The sequence below is a fragment of the Agelaius tricolor genome, unplaced genomic scaffold, assembly GCF_023055355.1.
Source record: "Agelaius tricolor isolate 1412-34295 unplaced genomic scaffold, bAgeTri1.0.p SCAF_31, whole genome shotgun sequence".
NCBI classification, from domain to species: domain Eukaryota; kingdom Metazoa; phylum Chordata; class Aves; order Passeriformes; family Icteridae; genus Agelaius; species Agelaius tricolor.
The window spans coordinates 3,942,050-3,959,850 of record NW_027269291.1 but is presented as its reverse complement, the minus strand read 5'-3'; the positions used below and the strand labels follow the sequence as shown (position 1 = coordinate 3,959,850).

Sequence of the window (17,801 nt, the reverse complement as noted above, 5' to 3'; positions counted from 1 at the left end):
TAGGGAAAGATTCTTTTCCTGATTTCCAAACTAAATCTCCTGCTGAGAAATAGAAGACCCATGCCCACCTTTCTCTCTGGCAGCTGGGGAGAGTCAAGGACCACACGGAGGCACAGGCTGGGATGCAGCAAAACTTTAATTAAGAAGAAAAGCAAGCCCTCTGAGTGGGCAACATAGTGCAGGGAGCACCAGGGAGATGTGGAAGACTTGGCCACGAGTCCCTTGGTGCAGTCACAGCTTGGATGGGGCTTAGCCAGTGATCACAGCCCAGCGGAGGACATGAGAGCAAAGACAAAAAAAGAACAGGAGGGAAACAGGCAAGGTAGACAAAAGGCCATGGTTTGAGAGGCCAGGCACAGCTCTTCCCAAATGCCATGGATGCTGAGTGCCTCTAAATGACCATATTCAGTCCATTTCCATCTTCTGGGTTCCAGGGGGTCCTTCTGTGGGGCAGCTTCAGCAGACCCTGTTCCAGGGGCGCCTGGTGATGCAGGAAAGGTCAAATCCCCTGGAGCTGATGGGCACTCCCTGAGAGTTGAGGATGTTGCCAACAGCAGCAGAGCTGGAGGATCCCACAGTGGTGTTCTGGGGGAAGGAGCTGAGGATGGGCCCAGGCAGGGTCACCACAACAGGGGAGGGCTGGATGAAGATGGTGGAGTCCTGGCACTGCCTGACACAGGGCTCATTGCAGCTGCTGCCCAGCGGGGTGGGGCCACAGGGCTGGAAACAGGGGCTGCAGGGCTGGAAACAGGGGCTGCAGGGCCAGTAGCAAGGGGTGCAGGGCTGGTAGCAGGACATGGCTCGGAGTCACACGTGCACCTGGGAGAGAAGAAAGAGACAAGACGGGGATGATTGAGGAGCCACCTCTGCACCCACCACAAGGGAGCCAAGACACAGCCTGGCCTGGGAGATGCAGCCTGTGCAGGGAGGTGTTTTGCTGAGATAACCCAAAATTCCACAACTTTGTGAAAGTTGTAAAGCTGGTATGTTTATTACAGTGCTGGACCATGTGGAGATTACTCTCCTTAAAAGACATGCTACCTCTGGGAACTTCAGGTCCCTTTTTATCCCCCTCTCAAATACATACGAATACAATTTCACAATAGGTTCATACATATTCATTTTTACGAATTTCACGAGACATTTGCCGCTAGTTCTTCTTTATCAGAAAGAATTCCTAGGTCAGGTTGGCCTGCTCTCACAGCAGTCTCTGTCTCTCTTTATCATCCTCTGTCTCTCCCCCTCCCACCCCCTTCCCCCCTTCCCCCTTATCTCTGTCCTTCACTGAAGCAGTTTCTCTGAGCCTAGACTTTTGTAGTCAGGCTGCATAGCCATGTTTTCTAACCACAGACTCAAAGATGTACATTTCACCTAAATCAAAATGGATTTCTACTCTGGAGAATTTCTACTCTGTCTCAGAGGACCACACGATTCTTTGCCTACTCCCCACCACTGAGCAAGGATAGACAGGCCCACAAAAGCAATTTCTTAGTCAAGAGAACAAGAGTTCCCCCAGCCCAGACACAGCCCCTCTCCACACCAAACCCTCTCTCCACCTCCCCTCCCCAAACAGGCAGCCTCAAGCCCAGTATAGGACAGAGCCTCCAACTCACTTGCTTCCAAAGGAGAAGAAGAGCAGTGGAGTGGATGAGAGAGTGAAAAGCTGGGATGCCTTTTATACTGGTCCTGCACTGCCCCAGGCCCAGAGGAAGTCTCTCTGGAAACAATAATTTTCTGAGAAGCTCATTTCAAGTGCAAAACACTCCAATTACCGATATGAGCTGTGTTTTGTTTTCCTGCATGGCTGCGTTTCCATTGCCTTCTTTGGCCACACACCTTTCTCCCTGAAGGCTCCATTTTAGGGCTGATCATGGAAGCCCATGGACCTGTGGGACAGCAGCTCATTGGTGCCAGCAGAAGATGAGTCTTGAGTGCCAGAGGCACTGCCTGCAGTCTGGGGACATTGGCTTGGGGCACTCCCATGGGCAGGAAGGGCCCTGCAGCTCCAAGCCCTGGAATGATTGCTCAGATGCTGAAGGGTTAGTGAACGTGTTGATGGGCCACATCCCTTCCTCCCACCCTCCAAAATCTCTGGTTGACACTGGCCATTGCCTTTGCTGTCCCAGCTGTCCCCTCCCTAGTTCTTGTGCCCCACTGACTGGTGGGGCAGTGTGAGAACCACAAGAGGCCTTGATGTGGTGAAAACACCACTGACCAAAGAGCCTCCAGCTGAGCAGCTTTGGGCTTGTGTGGCAAAGGAGACTCAGAGAAACCGCTTGGGTGGGCAGGGCTGGACCATCCTGGGAGAGGACATGATGAGGTTGTTTGTGTTTGTAGGGGACTGTCAGAGAGATTCCATGGAGTGTATGAGGATATGATGAGGTTGTTTGTGTTTGTAGGGGACTATCAGAGAGATTCCATGGAGTGTATGAGGGCATGATGAGGTTGTTTGTGTTTGTAGGGGACTGTCAGAGAGATTCCATGGAGTGTATGAGGACATGATGAGGTTGTTTGTGTTTGTAGGGGACTGTCAGAGAGATTCCATGGAGTGTATGAGGACATGATGAGGTTGTTTGTGTTTGTAGGGGACTGTCAGAGAGATTCCATAGGGTGGATGAGGCACAACAAGTGCACCAAGGACTCCTAAAGAGCAACATTTAGAGGAAGAGAGACAAGAGAGCAGTGCTGATGACCAATCTGCTAAGGCATGGCCAGTGTCAACCAGAGATTTTGGAGGGTGGGAGGAAGGGATGTGGCCCATCAGCACGTTCACTAACCCTTCAGCATCTGAGCAATCATTCCAGGGCTTGGAGCTGCAGGGCCCTTCCTGCCCATGGGAGTGCCCCAAGCCAATGTCCCCAGACTGCAGGCAGTGCCTCTGGCACTCAAGACTCATCTTCTGCTGGCACCAATGAGCTGCTGTCCCACAGGTCCATGGGCTTCCATGATCAGCCCTAAAATGGAGCCTTCAGGGAGAAATGTATGTGGCCAAAGAAGGCAATGGAAACGCAGCCATGCAGGAAAACAAAACACAGCTCATATCGGTAATTGGAGTGTTTTGCACTTGAAATGAGCTTCTCAGAAAATTATTGTTTCCAGAGAGATTTCCTCTGGGCCTGGGGCAGTGCAGGACCAGTATAAAAGGCATCCCAGCTTTTCACTCTCTCATCCACTCCACTGCTCTTCTTCTCCTTTGGAAGCAAGTGAGTTGGAGGCTCTGTCCTATACTGGGCTTGAGGCTGCCTGTTTGGGGAGGGGAGGTGGAGAGAGGGTTTGGTGTGGAAAGGGGCTGTGTCTGGGCTGGGGGAACTCTTGTTCTCTTGACTAAGAAATTGCTTTTGTGGGCCTGTCTATCCTTGCTCAGTGGTGGGGAGCAGGCAAAGAATCGTGTGGTCCTCCCTGCACTGGCTGCATCTCCCAGGCCAGGCTGTGTCTTGGCTCCCTTGTGGTGCGTGGAGAGGTGGCTCCTCAACCATCCCCGTCTTGTCTCTTTCTTCTCTCTCAGGTGCATCTGTCACTCCGAGCCATGTCCTGCTACCAGCCCTGCACCCCTTGGTGCCAGCCCTGTGGCCCCACCCCACTGGGCAGCAGCTGCAATGAGCCCTGTGTCAGGCAGTGCCAGGACTCCACCATCATCATCGAACCCTCCCCTGTTGTGGTGACCCTGCCTGGGCCCATCCTCAGCTCCTTCCCCCAGAACACCACCGTGGGATCCTCCACCTCTGCTGCTGTGGGCAGCATCCTCAGCTCTGAGGGAGTGCCCATCAACTCTGGGGGCTTTGACCTTTCCTGCATCACCAGGCGCCCCTGGAACAGGGTCTGCTGAAGCTGCTGGTGACTGCCCCACAGAAGAACCCCCAGAACCCAGAAGATGGAAATGGACTGAGTGTGGAGATCCTGACCATTGCTTTCAGAGGCACTGGACATCCATGACTCCACCTGCACTGGAGGTGGGGTGTCTGGGCTTTCTGAAACCTTGACTAAATTGCCTGTTTCTCCCGCTCTTCTTTCTCTCTTTTTCTTCCCTGTGATCACTGGCTAAGCCTCATCCAAGGTGTGAACTGCACCGTGGCCAAGGGACAGAGTGTCCTTCATCCCTCTGGTGCTCCCTGCACTATGGTGCCCACTCAGGGGGCTTCCCTTCCCTCTTCCAACTCATTAAAGTTTTGCTGCATCCCAGCCTGTGCCTCTGTGTGGTCCTTCTCTCTCCCTGTGTTGTCTCCAGCTGCCAGACAGAAAGGTCTTGCTCTGGAGGTGTGTAGCAGGCACAGATGAGAGCCCTGAGTCTTCCTGGAGTGATGGAAGGGTGAGACACTATAGCAGGATATTCTGCCCTGTAATGTGGTCAAGTAACTTGGAGACTCTCTGTCTGGCTCACCAAACCCCAGTCAACATCCTTACATTGCTGCAATGATAGACACGTGACTGAGAGTGAATCCCTCTGTACTATAGATGTCCAGTCCAATTTTAGACAATAGGTTATTCTAACATTTTCTTGCTTGGATGTGTGTATGAACTTTCCTGCCTTGGAGTGGAAATGACTTCAAGACTGCTCTTTATGTCAAGTAAAAGAGATCTGCCCATGAGCATTGGTATGCTGAGTTGCTCCAATATCTATTTCAACAGTTCTTTATTTTTGCTGGCTTAGATGTAATTGCTTTAATATAATTGCTTTGATATAGTGCAGTATCCTATTCTGCACAGTACTAATAGTTTTAGGTTTTATACTGTGTAGTAAATAATGATTAATTATTATTAATTGTAGTAAATTCTGATTAATATATTTTGTCTAATAATTTGTCATAGTAATTTATTATATATATTTTATATACATATTATGTATATATATGTATATATATATATATGTATATATGTATATATGTGTATATATATATATATATATATATATATATATATATATATATGTATATGTATATGTATATATATGTACATATATGTATCTAAAATTTTCCATTATTAATCCTGTGGGACAAAGTGATTTAAACCACTCACAGTCTAGGGCTAAGATTGGATGCAGCCTAACCCAGACTCCTCTTTGAGGAGGAATTTAGAAAGCCAGGGTGTCCTCTCTGCACCTCTCAACTCAGCAGGACTTCTCTAAAAAACTCTGTCTGAAGCTCCCTCTCCACCAGAGACAATTTGGGTTGGCAGGATGGCAAATTTTGAGAAACAGACAAACCAGAATATTTACGGAGGCACAATATAGTCAAGAAAATGTGGGACATGGAATAGAAAAGGAAAAACACACTGCCATTTTGGTGAGAAAAGTACATTTCCAAGCAATGAAATCCAAGGCATTTAGTCTTTGTTTTACTTAACTAAAGCTTTGCAAATTAGAAGTGGAACACCTTGGAGAGAAGGCTGAAAGGGAATTGAATGCTAAAAAGAGATTGGCTGAAAACTTGAAGAACCAGCTGTATGACTTCCTCCAAAGAGAAAGAGAATTAAATTTGCAAACTCCCTGTCTCAGTGGGGAGCTGGAGAATTAGGAGGAATTTTCCAGCCCTGCTAATGAGGTAGACTGGGAGGCAGACTGCATTTAATATGACCTCCCCATCCTCTGTTCATTGTCAGAAAAGTTTGATGCAGTAAAGCCTCACCCTAAACTCTGCCAATTTGTAAAAACTGAATTAATATATGAGGTAGAGCCCACTGCAACAACTACAGATAAACCTTGCACTGTGATGCAGTTGGCTAAACTGCAAGAGTGATGTAGCAAAGATTCCAAAAAAACCAAACTGGGCCAGCACCTCTAACAGAACACACAGACATGCCCAGCAGTGGGATGGCACACAGGGCTCTTATATAAGACCCATTTATGTAGGATGGCAAATATAATCCTTGCCTTTAGGTCCCAAGCACTCTGCAAATAATAGCCCATGAACATTCTGTCGAGCCCAGAGCATTGGATCCATTCACACAAATCCACATCCTGGTGGAAGAGAACAGGAGCTCCATCTCATCCGTTGCAGAATGGAGGTAAGGGGAGTAAAAAATATCCTGGTTTGAAAGATGTCTGCCAAGGAAGGTGGGAACCTCCCTTGGAATGGAAAATGTGAGCCCCTTCCCTCCAAATTATTGTAGCTTTGAAATTATGGGGCTTTCAGGCAAAGAGATGGGAAAAAGAATAACAGTCCACTGAGCAATGGCTTCATCCTCTGGGAGTAACAGAAGGAAAAGGTCCTGCAGACTCGCATTGTTTTTAAGGAGAAAAAGGAGAGTGAAGTGGATGAGAGACCAAGGACCTGCATTGGCTTTTATGCTGCCCCAGGCTCGGGAGGTTGCCCAAGCAGACAGAAAAAATTTTTGACATGTTCTTCTGAAATGTAAGGCATCCCAGATGATACAGGCTGTGTTCCAGGTTCCTGGTGCCTTTCACTTCCTTGTTTACACTAGGATATTTCCCTCCTGGATGTTTGTTTTGAGGTTAAAATGAGATTTCCTAAAATTTCTGGGACAGGAGCATGTAATTGTGGGCAGAACACTCACACCAATTGCTGGAAAAGTTCTCTACAGACCAGGACCAGTGGCCTGGGATAGTCCTGGGATGGTGTTTTCAATCACACTGACAAAAGGCCAAGCTCCTCTCAGCCCTGCAATCTTTGTCTAGACACCAAATGGATCCCATTTGTGAGGACACATCATGTCCTTTTCCCTCTCTCCCTCCCAGCACCTGATTGCAACTTTCTTTCTCTTCCAGGCAGCTGAACTACACTGCTGAACTTCAATATTTTTCCTTCATTCACCAGCCTTGGAAGAGATTTCCCAGGTTGTTTGGCTTCCTCCACTCTTCAGGCCATGACTGGGCATCCTCAGCCAATCCATCTTTGGTCCATGAGGTGCCTTGGTGTGCTCCAGCCCAGCCAGGGTTGTGCCTGTTGAACCCACAGTGGTCACATAAGGGCATTTTTGCTTGATGGATGCACTTAGGTGGATGATAAATTCCTTTCAATGCATGGCATGGACAAATTTGCATGCAGTGCTGTGCAGATGAGCTCAAATGAGTTTGTACATTTCTGGCACTCATCACAACAGGATGTGATGGCCATCCCCACAGCCTGGCCCTGCAGGCTGGGCTGCCTCTTGCATTCTCCATGTTAAAAAGCGTCAAAGAGCATTAGGAGAAATGCCAAGAAATCCTGCCCAGCTTGTGCATGAAAGCCCTGAGTGGACCTGTTTCCAGTGCCTGTCCCATGGAGCCAAGAGCTTCAGCTGCACACAGCAAGCAAGGCAGGGCAGATGGGGACCAGGACCAACCAGGTCAGGGGGAAAAAGGCTGGAAACTGAGTTTTGACAATAGAAAAAAGGCTTCTGCTCCCCTGTGGACTTTAACTTCAGAGCAGGTGCTGTCACCTGCAAACTGGTGAGGACAAAAAGACACATTTGGGAATTTGCCAGAGGGACCTGTGCTCAAACAATTTTTCCTCCTTGAAGGAGAAAATACCTGTGACATCTTCAGGACTCTCCCTCTCTTAGGAATCTTAAGCAGCAGTCTCCTAGCCTGACCTGATGTCTCGAGAGGTTTCTTGTTGCAGAAGAAGGCTGCTGAGCTTGCCCTGCCTTTGGAGCAACACCATTTGCTGCTCTTTGATGTGGGCTCCAGGGATAATGTCCAAAAGTGTTTCTAGAGTGACTACAGAGCTCTGGGATGAAGTAAGGGTGTGAGGGCCCAAGCTGGAAAAAACTGGGAAGAAAAGAACTCATCCTGTGTGTGAAAACCTGATTGCAGGCTTTGTGTTGCAGGTGGAGATTCGGTTTTGATTGCCAGGGAAATGTTTGTGATGAATGAGGGGTACTGAGCAAGGACGGGAAATATTTGACAAAGTCATGCAAATAATCTTTAAATCTCATAAGAAATCAACAACATCCTTTACCTACCTCTTTATTAATCCATCCCTTAGGTGTTATATGAGTATTGAATCTGTGCTGTTCACTGCAATCCTGAGTAGATATTACACAGAAATGAATACCCTTGGTATGGATGGGTCCATCTAGAGATCCCAGAGGAACAATTTTTGTACAGTAGCATCAGACTCGGAGCTCTTGCTGCCTGGGTTGCCTGCAATGGTTTTAAAACCTGTGATCCCCCTAAAGGCATCACATGGCCCTGCCCCTAATGAAGTGTGGAATGTTTCTCACCACTCATTAAGAACTGGAAAGTAAATCCTTCCCTTGTGGTTAATTAGGGAGCTTTTCTAGTTTTGTTGCCTTGTTTGTTTTTACTGGCACAGGAGATGGTAAACAGGAGGACTTTAATCAACTCTCAAGACAGTGGCATTTCTTTCTGTATTCTTTTGTCTGAGCCTTTGTCCTTTGTTTCTGGTAAAATCAAGATATGCTGGTGATGCAAATTTAGTGGATCAAGGTGCCTGTGTGGGAGATGCAGTATTTAGCTATGGCGAGAATCCTCTGATCCTGGACATCTGGTGGAATTTTCAGCCACCTTAAACTCCATTTCTCCAGCTTGTATCTCCCCAGTTTGGCTATAAGGATTATTTCAGAGGGCAGAAGGATTTGGTAATGGAGCCATGTGGAAGGGTTGCCTGTGGGTGGTCACACACAGAGCGAAATGAACTGGAGATGGTTTGGTTCTGGCAACTGAGACCAGTGCTTGGGCAGCGGGTCTCATAGGAGCAGGTGAAGCCTTGGTTTTGGGACAGAGCAAGGTGTGCCAGTATCCCATCAGATGGAGATCCAGGCAGGAGGAGCACAGGAGGAAGGTTTCATACATCACAGAGACCTGTGAACCCGAGCTGGTATTTGGGCCCAGCAGAGCCTTCAGGAGTTCATTTTCTGCACCCAAGAGGACATGAATACCCAGGGAATGGTATTTGGACCATTGCCTGGAGCTAAAGGCCAAGGATTAACCCTAAATTTTCAAGTAGACCTGAAAACATTCCTAAATGTTGGCATTAGTAGTGAAGCCACAAGTCATTTGGACAGGGAATATAGACACCTGGAACAAAACATTAGATCCTTTTGGAGGTGTTGGATTCACATTGATGGAGACTCCACTGCACAGATTGTGTTACCAGTCCTTACCAATCCCCTTAGCTCTGCATGTCTGGGCAGCAGCTGGGCCCTGCCAAGTGCTGAGGGACTGTGTGAGGTTTGGATCTCATCTCCTTGTTCCCAGGAGTGCTGGCCACAGGCCCTAGGCTAGGCAATGAAGGAAGGATAGGAAGAGATCAGCTGTGGGCTGTCCCCCGGTGTTGTTGTTTCCCATTCCCACTCCTATGGAGCCAAAGTCTCCATGATGGCTGTTTGGCTGCCAAGCAGCCAGGGATGTTCTTCATCAGCTCCAAAGGAAAAGGGCACAAAATAAAATCCACTGCAGCGAGCCCCAAACATTGCATTCTCCATCTTTTTCCTGAGTAGACTGGAGGAGTTGCCCCAGAAAAACAGACAACTCAGAGACCAAGGCTTGAATGCAACACAGTTTTAATAAGTTGAAAGAAGTAAAGGAGATGGCTCACAGAGAGCACCAGGAGCAGCCACTAAGATGGAGCTCCCATGTGGTGTTCTTTGCACTGCACTGCAAAGGTAGGAAGGACGGCAGGTCCACAGTGGGAATGTCCCAAGCCTTGGGGTGTGAGGGACAGAAAAGGAGAGGAGAGTAGAACAAGGAAGCGATGGTCCAACATTCCAACTACAATGTCCAGAACCTCTGTCTTCGGCCCAGAACAAGGTTCAGAGGTCTTGGATGTTCTTGCCAGCAGATTTAGCAGGGACGGCACCTGCTGCCACCATAGCAGTTGGTGATGCAGGAGATGTCAAAGCCCCCAGAGCTGATGGGCACTCCGCCAGAGCTGAGGATGCTGCCAACAGCAGCAGAGGTGGAGGATCCCACGGCGGTGTTCTGGGGGAAGGAGCTGAGGATGGGCCCAGGCAGGGTCACCAGCACAGGGGAGGGTTCAATGACAACGTGGGAGCTCTGGCACTGCCTGACACAGCACTCATTGCAGCTGCTGGCCAGCGGGCAGGGCCCACAGGGCTGGCAGCAAGGGTCACAGGGCTTGCAGCAGGACATGGCTGGGGCTCACAGGTGCACCTAGAATGGAAGACAAGGAGAGGGACAAAGTGAGGACACATGAGAAGCAGCACTGCACCCAAACACCCTGAAAACGTGATAACTCCTGGCCCCCACTGCAGTGCCCAGCTCAAAGCCCAGGAGCCACCGCAGCAAAGTCCCAGCCTCTCTCTGTCTGCACAAGACCTTCTCTGCCCTGCCCTCTCCCAGCACAAGCAGCTCCCAGCCCTGGGCTCTTGTAGCCCCTCTCAGCTGAGACCTCCAGCCAGGCAAGAGCTGCTCTTGAAGCAGCAGCAGCAGCAGGAGGAGGAGAAGAGGCTTGCCACTCACCTGATTCCTGAAGAGGAGAAGGAGGTGAGAGAAGTGGATGGGAGAGCAGAGACTTGGGCTGCCTTTTATAGCAGTCCTGGCCTGCCTCAGGCCAACAGGCTCCTTTGTGGAAGTCATAATTTTGTGACCAGCTCATGCCAAATGTGCACCATCCCAGCTAATGGTAGGGGCTGTGTCCTGGTTTCCTGCAATGCTGCCTTTTCATTTCCTGGTAATTTCGCTTGCTTTCCTATATGAAAGGCCACTTCTGTAAGTGCCGACAGGATAAACCCAAGGATTTCCGGGGCAGAAAGACGTCAGCACAGGCAGAAATCTCTGATCAAGTGCCAGCAGCATCCTTTGTAGGCAGGTGATGTTCTCTTGTGTAATTTCTGAGTAGCTAATTTGTGGCAAAATTGTCAGGAAATGGGCTCTGGTCTTGTTTTTCTTGGTCACATGCCCAAGAACTGCAATGTGAGGGGACATGACAGAAGTTTGGCATGTTGTTTCCTTCTTCCACTCATCTCCTTCTTTCCACCTGCTGTCTGTGTCTCTCCAGGCCACTCTAGATGGGATGTGTTGCCCTCTCTCCCTCAGCATGAGAGGCAGATGGACACCCCGCAGGAGCTCCACTGCATCTTAGCAGCTGCTCCTGGTTCCTTCTGTGAGCCACCTCCTTTTCTTCCTTAGACTCACCAAATTATTTGTGCATCCCTAACTGGGACTCTTTTTCATCCTTTTTGTTTTGTGGCAACACTTCCAGTCTGCTCAGGAAAAAAGGTGGAGAAGCTCTAAGTGGGATTTCCCTGTAGCAGATTTTACTTTGTGTCTTTTCCCTTGCAGCTGATGAAGACATCTCTGGCTACTCTGCAGCCAATGGCCATCAGGGAGATCCTGGATGCAAAGAGTGGCAGCAGTGAATCTGAGAAACAATCTTCACTTTGGGGATAACAGCCCACAACCTCATCCCTTCCTTCTCTTCCTCTCCATTACCTGGTCCATTGTGGATGCCATGGGACACAGAAACGGCAAGCATTTTTCACAGCGGCTTGTGAGAAGTTTTAGGGAGCAAGCTAAGGATAACTTGTTGACGATAAACAATTTGCAGGTGGTGTTTTTCTACTTTATTTTTCTGTTCCTCTCAAGGACAGTGCGTGAGAAAGATGTTTCTGTTAGTTAGCCAACAGAATAGAATCTATTGTACCACTCTATAAAAACCACGCGGTTCTTTTGAACAAAGCCTTCTTTGCCTTTTCTACCATCCTGCCTCTCGCCCGTTCCTGCCCCGACCCTGGCGCACAAGTAACAGTCCATGAGCAGCACATGTGATCAAAGACATGACACCCTTATGACATCTGTACTATCCTTCAGTACTGGCAGGGCCCAGCTGCTGTCCAGACATGCAGGGCTTGAGGTGATTCACAAGCTGGGATCAGTGTCTGCCACAATCAGGCTGTGCAGAGAAAAGCAATGAGTAACATTTGTGAATGACACCCTTCCCTCCGACTTATGTTAACTTTGAAAGTAAGGGGATTTCAGACAAAGATGTAGGAAAAGGAATAACAGTCATTTACTGGGGTAAATAGGTATGATTCGTGCTGACAAAATTGAAACAGTAATCAATATTGATACAGTAATTAATATTTGGAAATAATAAAACAGTTAAAAGGTGTAATGCCAAGAAAGAAAGGGAGAGGAGGAGTTCCATCCCCCCCCCCCCCGCCTTTTCCTGCAGATGTTCAAGGCAGGAAAAAGCAAGAGATAACAGTTACTAAAAATTAATAGAAAGAAAGGAAAATCTGGTTGGGTCCCAGGAAAAATGCCAGTTATAAGAGATTTATTGCTTTGATGCTTAAATATAATATTATGTTAGTTTTGGCTTACATTGTACTAGCTTGGTGTGCATGTGTAACCCAAGGGTGAGTTGAAGGACATCAAGGAAGAGGAGAGCCTTCATCAGGGACGACCCCCAAAAAGTGGTGCGACCACCAAAACAAGTGGTGGAGCATGCGCAGTAAAGGTGGTGATGAGGGCGGAGGTAGAAGTGTGATGAATCAAAAATGGGAGGAGGTGGCATTGACACAGGGCATATGAGGGGGAATTTTCACTTGGCAAGCTCGTACGTGAGTTGGCAAGGGACCAGAGCCCTGCACTCCATACCCTGCACGGTTATCTTTTGCTTATGCGCTGTTATTGGAACCAAATTATCCCTTATTTTTTTTAACCAAATTATATTGTCAATATTTCAAGTGTATCCTATTTTATACATTTTCTAAGCTATTCAATTAAAATCGCTGCTACCTCTAATATTGTTTGGTTTTTTTGATGATGGGAAAATTGGGCAAATATAACATTTACTAATAAATACATGTATAACAACTCAAACAAAAGAAACAGCACCAAACAGACCCAGACACCCAGGCCTGGCCTCTCTCGGCCGCAGGCGCTTTCCCCTTCGGTGCAGTTCCGGGCACAGCCAGCAGGGGCGCTGCTGGCTGCCGGCCGGGCAGGGCGGGTGCGGTGATTCCCCCGCGCCAGCAGGGGGCGCTGTGGCGCGAGCTCAGCTCCCTCACATGGTAATGGTGGATGGGCTGGATGGGGAAATGGGCTGCAGCAGGAACCTCGGAACGGGGCTGGATGGGGAAATGGGCTGCAGCAGGAACCTCGGAATGGGGCTGGATGGGGAAATGGGCTGCAGCAGGAACCTCGGAATGGCGGCTGGAACAGCAGGGCGGGCTCAACCAGGGAAGCAAGTGAGACACAGCAGAAACTCAGCAGCAGCCCAGCTCCTAAACACAGCCAGGAGAGGCTTTCCTGGAGGGGGAAAGGGCCCAGAAAAGGGCCCGGGATCAAGTTTTACCTGAGGCACATGAGCAGATGGTGAAAAGGGTCTCCCTCTAGTGAGATGGAGGTCCCAGTGCAATGGCCACCCCCACAAGCAAAGCTTCAGTCATGGTAGGAGAAGCCAGCAGGACATGGAGCCTCACTCTTCTGGTGAACTCCCCACACAGCAATCATAGCCTGCTTTCCTCTCAATGCCAGGAGAGTAAGAGAGTTAGGAGCTGCACCCAGCTCCCTTTGACCAAGCCAAAATCTCTCCATATCTCTGCCCCTCCAAGAGAAACTCCCCAGCTGAGAGAGTAGCCAGCTGCACCCTTCCCGTGGCAATTTCTTTTGTCTCTCTCAAGTATCAGTATTTATGGTTTCTTGGCAACAGATGGGAGAAAATTCCATGAGAGATAGAAGCGTAAGGAAAAATCCTAAACCCCAACATGAGAACAAGGATTGTGTGTCAGAGTGAAGAATGATGAGAGAAGTAGATTATGACCTGACCACATATTTGGGATACTCTCAAAAAGAAAAGATTCATCAGAAGATTTGTAATCATATCCAAACAAGTCCATGGACATAATTAAAATATGCACATTATTTAAAAAAAAGGATGAATATGTATTGGTTTTTGGAATACAACCCGGTCTGTTAGGTTAGTGGGCATACTTAGAGGAGACATCCCCATACATCCAGCTCTCTAATAAAGTAATGTCAGCTTTCTGATGCAGGATTGGACTGACCCTAATGGTGCCACTGTTCCTCTCTTATGTGTCTCTGCCACCTTGCAGTGCCTTAGGACCCTTGAGTTAATGAGATAATGAAATAAATCTACTCTTTGCATTTCAGCTGTGGTTTCGTGACTTGGATGTATCAATTCACACACCCACCCACTCCTGCTACCCTTTGGAGCCAATGGCTGTTCCTGATGGCCATTGACTGTGCAGTACCCAGGTACATTTTCCTCAGCTCCAAGATTAAAGGGCAGAAAGGAAAATCAACTGCTGGGGACTCCCACCCTCTGCTTCTCCACCTTTTACCCTGAGCAGACTGGAAGAGTTGCCATGGAAAGAAAGAGAATTTGGAGGACAAATCTTGGATGCAAAACAACTTTATTGAGTTGAAAGAAGAGAAGGAGGTGGCTCACAGAGAGCACCAGGAGCAGCCAGTAAGGAGCAGTGGAGCTTCTGCAGAGTGTGCACCTGCCCACCCTGCAGGGCAACATGTCCCCACCAGACAGGTCTGGGGAGACACAGACAGCAAACAGAGGAGAAAGAAAAGTAGAAGGGAATAATGGCTTGAAGACGTAAATACAATGTCCCAAAGCTCTATCTTCGGCCCAGAACTAGGTTCTGAGGTTTTGGAGGTTCTTGTCCAAGGATGTTGCCAGTAGATTTAGCAGGGACGACAGCATCTGCTGCCACCATAGCAGTTGGTGATGCAGGAGATGTCAAAGCCCCCAGAGCTGATGGGCACTCCGCCACAGCTGAGGATGCTGCCAACAGCAGCCGAGGTGGAGGATCCCACGGCGGTGTTCTGGGGGAAGGAGCTGAGGATGGGCCCAGGCAGGGTCACCAGCACAGCAGGCGGCTGGATGGCCACATGGGAATCCTGGCACTGCCTGACACAGCACTCATTGCAGCTGCTGGCCAGCGGGCAGGGCCCACAGGGCTGGCAGCAAGGGTCACAGGGCTTGCAGCAGGACATGGCTTGGGACCACAGGTGCACCTAGAATGGAAGACAAGGAGAGGGACAAAGTGAGGACACGTGAGAAGCAGCACTGCACCCAAACACCCTGCAGCCCAGGCACCTCCTGGCCCACATTGCAGTGCCCAGCTCAAAGCCCAGGAGCCACCTCAGCCAAGTCCCAGCCTCTCTCTGTCTGCACAAGACCTTCTCTCCCCTGCCCTCTCCCAGCACAAGCAGCTCTCAGCCCTGGGCTCTTGTAGCCCCTCTCAGCTGAGACCTCCAGCCAGACAAGAGCTGCTCTTGAAGCAGCAGCAGCAGCAGGAGGAGGAGAAGAGGCTTCCCACTCACCTGATTCCTGAGAGGAGGAGGTGAGAGAAGTGGATGAGAGAGCAGAGACTTGGGCTGCCTTTTATAGCAGTCCTGCCCTGCCTCAGGCACACAGGCATCTTTGTGGAAGTCATAATTTTCTGACCAGCTCATGTCAAATGTGCACCATCCCAGTTAATGGTGGTGGATGTGTCCTGCTTTCCTACAATGCCTCATTTTCATTTCCTGGCACATGCCACGTGCTTTCCTATGTGAATTCTTCTGTAAGTGCTGAGATGAGAGGCCCAAGAATTCCGGGATCATAAAAACAGGCAGAATGCCCAAGTCCTGGGCTGGTGGCATCCCATGCAGGCACTTGTAAAGTTGTGTAATTTCCATGGGTTTGTTCATACAAAAATATGGCAAAGCTGTAGTTGCAAAGTAGAGTTCTCCTGTATTGGCATCCATGCCAACCTTGAAGGACTGCAGCCTACAGGGACAGCTCATCCTGGAACAGAGAAAAATGTGCAGAGGCAGAAAAGAACAGTTGTGCACTGACCAAAACTCCTCCATTCCACAGCCCACAGTGCCATGGAGGGCTGGAGCAAATAGAAGATTCATTAATGAAGGATGGAAGTTGAACCTTTAAGAAAGTGGTGTGGATGAACTGAATCATGCAATCAAAGAATTATAGAATGTTAAGGGTGGGGAGGGACCTTAGAGATCACCTAGTCCAAACCCCCCCTGCCATGGGCAAGGACACTGAACTTAATTCAAGGGCTGTTTCAGGGGAGAAGGGGTTGCTTTTTTTTCTTTTCTGCTGTTTCTCAATATCCTGTTTTAATTTTTCATTGTCAGTGTCTTAAACAAATGTTCCCCAACTCAACTCTATTATTTCCTTTTCCCAACCATCTATCCTTCACTGACCCTCTCTTCTGGCCAGTCCACTCTGTATGTTTTCCAGACAGGCTTTTGAGAAGATCTCAACTGTCTTTTGTGGTCCCAGATTTCTGAGGTTTGAGCACTGAAGGGTGTTCCCTATGAGCTCCATGCTTCAGGAGAGGTGGGAGAGAGGGATAGACACAAAGTAGAATTCTCCTGTGTTGGCATCCAGGCAGGAGGACCCCGCACACTTCGGTGGAAGGCTGAGCTCTGCAGGAAGGGGCCTCAGATCTCCCCTGGCATCCCAATTTTCCCCATGCAGCCAGAGATGGGAAAAAGATCTTCTTGCTGTGAGGGGCTGGGATTATTGCCTCAAGAAAAAGGAAATGGTGGAGGAAAGAGCTTCTGCCATGGAACTGTCCCATGATGGGATTGCAATTGCAGTGAGAGAGCAAGGGTGTTCTGACTGGTGCTCTCTTTCCAGGACCATGGCAGGAACTGGTGGTGGCTCGTCTGTGCCACCTTGCCAGCCCATGTGAATAACCTTTCCTCTCCCAGAGGTGCTCTGTGTGATGAGAGTTGTGAATGTGCTGTCTGCAAGATGCCTCAGCTCTGAAAATGTGTGCAATGAACATCTGGAGCTGCACAGGGCACTGCAAGGCTGTGCTGGAAGACCAGTATCTGACTTATCCGAGAGAAAGAGGTATTTCCCTCTCAGAAAAAAAGTAAGGAGAAAATGTTGTGGGTTGAGATAAAGACAGAGGGATTTCTTATCAGTCACCAAGAGAAAAAAACAAGGCTTGATTTGGGGAACATTCATAGTACACTTTACAAACAAAACAAAGCAAGACTGTGCAAAAAACCACTAAAATAACTTCACTCCATCTCCAACTCTTTTACAGTGATGCAACTGCTCTTCTTCATCCCTGGTTCTCTTCTATTTCCTTCATGTTTAAGCAGCACAGCAGGATAGAGAATGAGGGGTTGCAGTCAGAACACAAGTTATTTTTTGGGGAAAGATTGACTTCAACAGAACTGATCATGAAAAAGAAGCAGGATTTTGGGAGTTAGCCTAAAAAAAAAATCACACCTTCCTACCCTTCCAGACACAGTTGCTAGACATGCAATTTTTGGGGGGGTATGGAAGTCCTGGTCCTTGAACATGAAAGGAGTTTGACTCAAAGATGTTTGACTTCCCCTGTACCACACAAGAGAGTCTCTTCTACATCTCACAGCAGAGCACAACCCAGGTCCCAGTCCATTCCGTTCAACACCCATTTGCTGTGAGATGCAACCACTTCCTCACTCAGCACCAGGGAGATGGGCTGTACAAGTGCATCCAGCATAGGTCTGGAGAGAGGTACCTGTGTCCCATCCCAGTCACCAGAAACACTCCAGCATAAGAAGATCCATTCAGGGACTTCAGTTCAGTGGTCTGCCTGGAACAACTCAAAATTATGTGTGTTCATATGAGGACAGGAAGAAGTCAGCACCTGGAGTCTCTGTTGACACAACATGTCCCCACACATGGAAGTCCTTGGGCAAGAAGCACTAAAGTGGTACCCATTTCCTGCCAACTTTGACACAAACAAACCCACAAGAATGACACAGGTTCCTATCAGCTGAATGCATGGAATGCCAACAGCCCCTTGATCTGAGCATTCGACAGGTGTGGATGTGTTTACCTCCCGGAAATCCTTGGGCTCATCCTCCTGGCACTTACAAAAGCCCTCAA

General features: G+C 48.7%; 2 pseudogenes; both read right to left on the bottom strand.

Moving 5' to 3' along the window:
• Positions 1-9,742: 9,742 nt before the first annotated feature.
• Positions 9,743-10,517, bottom strand: LOC139601498 (feather keratin Cos1-2-like; annotated as a pseudogene).
• Positions 10,518-14,584: 4,067 nt separating this feature from the next.
• Positions 14,585-15,358, bottom strand: LOC139601602 (feather keratin Cos1-2-like; annotated as a pseudogene).
• Between the last annotated feature and the right edge of the window lie 2,443 nt (positions 15,359-17,801).